Source organism: Aricia agestis, chromosome Z, assembly GCF_905147365.1.
Source record: "Aricia agestis chromosome Z, ilAriAges1.1, whole genome shotgun sequence".
Taxonomy (NCBI): Eukaryota; Metazoa; Arthropoda; class Insecta; order Lepidoptera; family Lycaenidae; genus Aricia; species Aricia agestis.
The window spans coordinates 20,155,859-20,163,854 of record NC_056428.1 but is presented as its reverse complement, the minus strand read 5'-3'; the positions used below and the strand labels follow the sequence as shown (position 1 = coordinate 20,163,854).

General features: G+C 35.5%; 1 long non-coding RNA gene across 1 annotated transcript; it reads left to right on the top strand.

Moving 5' to 3' along the window:
- Positions 1–388: 388 nt before the first annotated feature.
- Positions 389–7,669, top strand: LOC121738944. The gene is made up of 3 exons (XR_006037369.1): positions 389–563; positions 5,968–5,970; positions 7,653–7,669. It is a non-coding gene; the product is annotated as an uncharacterized LOC121738944 (long non-coding RNA).
- Positions 7,670–7,996: the final 327 nt, after the last annotated feature.

Sequence of the window (7,996 nt, the reverse complement as noted above, 5' to 3'; positions counted from 1 at the left end):
AAAAATATTTATATATATATATATATATATATATATATATATATATATATATATATATATATATATATATATATATATTTTTTTTTTTATTTTTTATTTTTATTTTTTTTTTTTTTTCGACGCATTTAGCATGCTGCACACTAAATTAGATTCAAACAATATTCTATTTGAACCTTAAGAATAATAATTATTCACAGTAATTATTATTCTTATTACGGGCTGCCATCACCAGCCGGCCGTAGTGAACACTGACGGAGAATCAGGCCATACCTCTGCCTTGCCTTAACCGGCCGGTCAGAGTGGAGTCGCAAGAGCTTCGGCTCGGAGGTAGGATGTGAAGCGTAAGTGGCGAGTGGGCGACGTGATGGGACCCTCTGAGGGTGCAAGTGATCGGCGTTTAAAGTCCAGCGACACCTCTCCTGCCTCAAGCCGCTCTGTCAATGTTGCCGCCTCAGTGCACCGTGCGTGTGGCCATTTTGAGGGACCCATTCAAAGAGTTGGCGAGTCACCGTCTGCCAACTTTATGATTTACATGTTACAACGTTGTATCGGCAGACGCCATAGTCCTTCCATAGTCCCAGTTACCCAGTCCACTAGCACCTCACCTCCATAGCCCGATATAATTTTAATTCCATTCCCTGCAATGGCCGCTGGCTCTCCTTAGTCGTACTCTCATAGTGCGGACAGAGAGAGTCGCCGGCCGGTGTCACTAAACTGTGTAACGGGCCTCTACGTGTTGGCTTCGGCCCCACACGTCCGGGATTTAAGTGCCCGTGAGCAAGGAGTGCTTTTCACAATAATAATAAAAATTATTATTATTGTGATCTAAGCAGCCGTAGCTTATCCGCTACGAGATCGTAGAGCGTCTACAGGCGTAGCGGTGCTACGCCGCTTTTGTTTTAATTTAAGTTTTCATCCGACTACGATGCCAAAAGAAAGAGTAATGATTTTGGCAGTCTATGTTTGCGCCCTCGTAGTGGCTAAACTCAACGATATCAAAATACGTTCTAATTCTATGGCTAAATTACTATTCAATACCTAGTAGTAACGCTGTAACTGACATAGGCTGTTTGTTTTTCTCAAAAGTTTATTGTAGTCATGTTACAGTTTTTAAACTTGCTTGCTAAGTATTAAAGTTCAATCTTAACTAAGCCAAAATTATACTTTAACTAAAGCCTACGTCAAAGCCGAGTGTAGCAAACGACGGAGCTGCGGTGGCATAAAACAGGGGACAGCATGCTGCCTTGTAGTACCCTGTACCTTAAACTTATCAAAATTGCGGCCAGAAACGGCCTTACACAACTGCCCTGGAATAGCCCCATGGAATCATAATCTGAATTGAATACGTGAGTGGAAGAACCAGGTCAGTAACAGTTTCGTTTTTTTGCATAAATGGAGGATTTAGGGCCGAAAAAATGATTTGAAATTTAAAAAAAAACTGTGCATTTTATGTGTAGCCTGATATATTAGGCAGGTGATCAAGGTTTGTTCAAATTATAAGGGAAAAAACGAGTAATTGTCCATAAGTGTGTTATAAAAAGTTAGCTGGTTCTTGCGTTATATATGACCCAGTGAACTTCGTGTCACTTCCCTATTAATGTCAATCTTCCCTGGACTAAAATAAGCCAAATCGATTTAGCCGTTCTCGAGTTTTAGCTAGACTATAAAATTTAAAATTCATCTTATTTACCTCTACAGGGTGTAACAAAAATAAGTGATAATACTTTGGGGTGTGTATGTGTTCCTTGTAGAGAGATCACTGTGAAAGTAGCAGCGCTGAAAGACCAACATTTTTTTCACTTTTGTATGGGAAAACTCGTGATGCTCGGGCCCTTGCCCATACAAAAGTGAAAAAAAATCGTCTTTCGACGCTGCCACTTTCACAGTACCTTTAGGGTATTATCACTTGTTACACACTGTATATTTATTTATTTCTTTATATACATAAATTATTGGTTATTCAGAATGTTAAGAACATCATACTATTTAAGTATTCATATTTATTACGGTATGAAACATTTTTCAGTCCACTTTTTGTTTGTCATAGTAGCCAATACTTAAATTATTTGCTCACAATCTAAGGTCACTATATCCAGTATTTGCTGGGAGTTCCGAACAGTTAAGTGTCACGAGACACTAGTTAACTCAGCCTCTTGTAGACAAAACAAGACTGTCTGGACTCTGGAGTATTGTATCAACTCGAAGATTTAAATACAAATATTTATGGGACAGTCTCAAGGACTCGAGAACTTTACGAGCTAGCGCGCACATGAAACGACCGTATTAAGGCAGACTATTGGCTTACAAAATACATGAAGGTGATGTTGTGTTCATCTTCATAATAATGCTTAAATAAATCTATATATATAAAACTCAAAGGTGACTGACTGATTGACATAGTGATCTATCAACGCACAGCCCAAATCACTGGACGGATCGGGCTCAAATTTGGCATGCAGGTAGATGTTATGACGTAGGCATACGCTAAGAAAGGATTCTGATAAATTCCAACCCCAAGGGGTTCAAATAGGGGATGAAAGTTTGTATATACCTCTTAACGCGAGCGACGCCGCGGGCAAAAGCTCTTAACAATATATAATAGTTATTGCATCACGAATTCAATTGATTTCTTGTTGAACATTAATGAAACACAATTTTCCATGTACTTTTTCTACTACATTAAGAAACTAGATGACGCTCGCAACTCCATTGCGCTAAAACTTGTTTACCACGCTGGAACCTTTTTTCCGGGATAGAAAGTATCCTATGTCATTTCCCGGGACTCAAAGTATCTCCATACCGAATTTCAGCAAAATCGGTTCAGTGGTTTGGGCGTGAAGAGGCAATAGACAGACAGACAGACAGACAGATGGACAGACAGACAGACAGATACACTTTCCCATTATTAAATATGGATTATTATAGATTTTAACAAAATACACGACCGGTTTCGAAATAATTCATCATCAGATAGTGTAGGTACTTTTAAATAAATAAATATCAAATTAAATAAATATAAAATCAAAAAAAAAAGTAAGGGCTAACAGCATCATAGAATTTTATACAATTTGCAAGAATTTTTCACCCAAGTACGACTATTTTTATACTAATGTAAACATTAATTTATTTTGGTTTGTTTAACCTAATTCATAGTAAATTAAAAGTGTTTTGATATCTTAATTGTCATTATAAATACACTCTTTGTTCTCCTTATGTGATCAAATTAACTACTCTTAGTGCCGTTCAATTAAAAATAAATTAATACAACCAAACTTCTACACTGATGAAGAGTTCCCTGTTTATCAGTTAGACAACGTAATGGTAGAATTATTCTCTATCTATGTGATTATATAGCAAAATTAGGCCAAAAATTGTGTTTTTGAATGGGAACCCCACTTAATTTTTTTTTAATTATTATTAAGTATTAATGTGAGTACACATATTATAAGCAAGGACTTTATATCTACCTGCTGCCATTATTGATATAGAGCAAAAAAAAACCAAATTCACGTTTGTTGTAACTTGTATGGGAGCCCCCTTAAAATATGATAAAATAATTAATATTTATGGGGGTTACCGGTGTGATAACAAAATATACTGAAAAGAAAATAAAATTAATATTAAAGCCCCCCGGCTTAAATATTAATTTTATTTTCTTTTCGGTATAATATTTTGTTGTTACAGATAAATATGCATAATCTGTGAAAATTTCAACTCTCTAGCTATTACCGTTTTTCGTCCTTCGTTCGTCTGGAGAGAGACAGACGGACAGGCAACAAAGTCTTAATAATAATAGGGGTCCCACTTTTACCCTTTGGGTATGGAAACCTAAAAAAGGTAAAGATTTTATTTGAGAAAAACCACAGATATTGTTAAAATTAGAAACTTTAAAAATATTGTACACTGGTGTGTTAGAAAATAAAATAAAAATGAAATTACGATATTATCAATTAAACAAAGTGTATCTAGAATTAAAAAAAAATATAATTTTAAACGTAAGTGTTATCACAAATGTTTAAGTAAAGGATTTCTCGAGTGGAACTGCGGGTGAAAGCTAGGTTTTATTAAAAGCAACGTACAAGCGATGTATCACCACTGATCGACTTTCATAGTCTGTAAACTCTATTAAACTTACTAATGGACTAACTAAAGGAGCCTTTTGTCATATATCACATTTACCAAACACAAACCGACTGGGAAACGTCTTAATGTTAATTTGTTTTAAGTTTACATTACATTTTGAACCAGACATTTCTGGAGAAACTACTGAAACATTATTCATCAATCAAGAAGAGTGCAGAAAGTTTATTACTTATATTATATTTTTTTGGATAATCAACATTTGTATAGGTCTACCAGAATCTGATGGCGAATGACAACAGATTTTCAAAAAATATCCTTGATGATATATTTTGCATGTTACACACACATAATCAGCCGCTATAAGGAAAAAAAAGGATCAAAATGTTTTATTCCAACTACCCCGGTATTGCTATACTGTACTCGGCGAAACATGGCGGTAGCGGTCATTGACTCCCTGTCAAAAACTTGTCATTTTCTATACAAAACCACGATTGACAACATCTGACACTTCATTGACAATTGCGGTGTATATAGAAAATGACAAGTTTTTGACAGGTAGTCAATGACCGCTACCGCCATGTTTCGCCGAGTAAAGTGTAGAGTCAATTTACTTTTCCACTTTTTGCCATCAGATTCTGGTAGCAAGAATACCGATAAATATACAGAATATACATTTTAATATTATTTTTCTGGCACAAAACTATCTTTTGTTTCCGGGGATCAAAATAACTCTATAGGAAGTGTCATCATAGTCGGTTCAACGATTTAAGCGAGAAGTTATAAATATGACTATTACCTAGCTTATACTTATTACATAGCGTCACTCGTAAGTACGAGTATAAAAATAAATAATTAGGTACAATTATGCTTTGTTCAAACCCACGCGACCACGCGACTGCGAAGCGGGAGCGTCAATACAAAACACATATTTGACAACTTGTCAAAATATGAGTGTTTTATACTGACGCTCCCGCTTCGCAGTCGCGTGGTCGCGTAGGTTTGGCCTAAGCCATATTGTTACGTATTTCGATTGAGTTAATTTTCAAGCAAGTTTTTTACAAATCAACCTTTTAAGTTTTTTGTATCGAGACATCTCAGAACTGGTCGGATGCTTTTAAAAGCTTTTATTGAGCTTCTAAAAAATGTTGAAAGCACTCAATAATCTTAGTAGGACAGTGTAGGCTTGAACTAGTAACACGGGATTAAAACTTTTATTTTAAGCTTATTTTGCTTCGAGACAGTCGCGACTCAGTTAGATTTTAGATGTTATTTTATATTACTACTATCTGTCCCGGCAAATGTTGTTTTGCCATATAAAGTACGACCTTTTGCCCGCGGCTTCACTCGCGTTAAGAAATATTATTATATACAAACTTTTATCCCCTATTTTAAGCCCTTGGGGTTGGAATTTATCAAAATCCTTTCTTAGCGGATGCCTTCGTTATAACATCTACCTGCATGCAAAATTTCAGCTCGATCCGTCCAGTGGTTTGGGCTGTGCGTTGATAGATCACCATGTTAGTCAGTCACCTTTGAGTTTTATATATATAGATTTCGCCCATATTATTTTATTGATGTGACTAAATTATAAGTAATGTGATAACACCATGGCAACGCCCATTGCGCTATCCCGTCGCACAAACAATGATCGCCGTCAATCTCGAGTTATAATAATTTACTATTATTTATTAAACAATTGCACTTATCAATAAGTAATATAGACGGGTGCCGAATAGACAATCGATAACTTATCTGACAGATGGACTACACTCTATCTGTCAGATAAGAGTAGGTTCACAGTACGGCACAATCCTGCACGTTTTTTTGCAGTTACATACGTCTTAACATTCGTACGCCTATTGTACTATCGTGCAAATCGTGCAGTGCGTATCGTGTAAATCGTGCAGTACAATCGACGTGTGAATGGTTCTATACATATTGTATGCGCCACTATTTATTCGATAAGACATATACTGCAAAAAGCGTGCAGGAAACGTGCAAAATTGTGCCGTGTGAACCTGGCCTAAGTAATTTATTTTTTAAGTTTCTCTCAAAATGCAGCTCAAACTGAAGCAACCGGTGAGTGAATTGTAATTTTTTAATATTATTTTTCAATAACTGTTAATAGTGGCAAAAGGAAGAAGCCATAAGGCTTTGTTTGGTATAAATGAAAATATTACTTTTAAATATTGAGAAGTCGTTTCATATTGTTTGTATTTTTTAGGTTGGCCGTTTTCCGTATTCGATTTCCGAAATCCGAATTTGTTCTCCGTATTCGCATGGGAAAGCATGAAATCTGTAGAAAAAGCATTAAATAACGCACACGTTCGTTTTTTTCCGAACGTAGGTACGTTTCGAGTGCAAGCCGGCGCGTTCGCGTATGAAGAAAAACGAACGTTTGCGCTGGTGTCACGGAATTCTAAATCGAAATTCCATTAAATTTAGTCAATGTGGTGGCCATACATTAAAAGATAATATCGATATTTATTTGTGTCACGATAAATTGACGTTCAAATTTTAAAGTACTCCACGTTGGGCAAAGCTCACAAGTCACAACTATTCTTATTTATTTATTTATTAAAATTTTGAAAAAGTATTTGTTGTTATAGCGGCAGCAGAAATACAATATAATCTGTGTAAATTTCATCTCTATAGCTATTGCTGTTCTTGAGTTATAGCCTGGAGACAGACAGACGTTTTTACCCTTAATTAAGATACGGAACTGACTCACACACATGGACTTACAATATTCAGTCGGGTTATGTCAAGTCAATCATCAATGGACCCCATAAAACTTTTTAGCGCCATTTGTACTTTATGCCATCATCAAATGCCTGATTTAACAAATGACACATAATATTAATGACACTGTACGTCGTTTGGTTTGTAACGTTTCCATGTGAACATAAAAGCGAATTCACAATGTCAGGTTTAAAACGCTAGTGCGAATAAAGCCTTAATCTGAAGCTAGACGACCGTTAATTTTGTGCCCGCTGTAGAGTGCGAAACAGAGTCGTATTGTAATGATAATAAATCGCTGGCAACGCTTCATGATGATGGTATTTATTTTACTTCGTTACGTTGAAGCGCTGCAGACGATATATTTTCATATGAGTGTTAATTGTAATGGCCGAATTTGCGGTCGAGTTTGTTAAAATTTGAGTATAAGCTTCGTAATCTATAATATTATTAATCTATAATATTATAAAACAAAGTCGCTTTTTTTTCCCTCATGGAACTTTGTTCCCTTTAATCTTTAAAACTACGCAACGGATTTTGATGCGGTTTTCTTTAATAGATAGAGTGATTCAAGAGGAAGGTTATAGGTATAAAAACATTCATTAAATAGTGGAGAAATGCTGTTATTGTTGGAGTTTCTAATGTGATGTAAATAATTACATTTCTTTTCCGCTTACATTGCAAACGCAGGCTGAACCCTACGAGATTCTATACAGAAAACTCCGCGATAGTATACGTCTATCTCTTATGGATATCCCACAATAACATTTTTTTATCATTTTCTTTTTACGACAAATAATGGCTAATTTTCGAAACAATTTTAAATACAGCATTAATCCTTATCCAATTATTAAATAACTTAATTAAATACATTGTTGATTTAATGTAATATGGCCCTTTACAGCATACGATTTAAATGAATATTTTCGAAGATATTACACATAAAAAATTGCGGGAAGTAGATTTTGCGGCGGTACCTACTTTAGTAGGGTGGTACCGACCAATGCGGGTCACGGGTAGTAACTTGTAATAATGAATACAAGTCAAAACTGCTGAATCGATTTTAATCATTTTTTCAGTGGCTATATATTTTATACCCGCGGGGCGGGTCGCTAGTTCTTTATAAACGTGCACATGAAATTATATTAGGACATGGATTTTCTGTATTAATTGA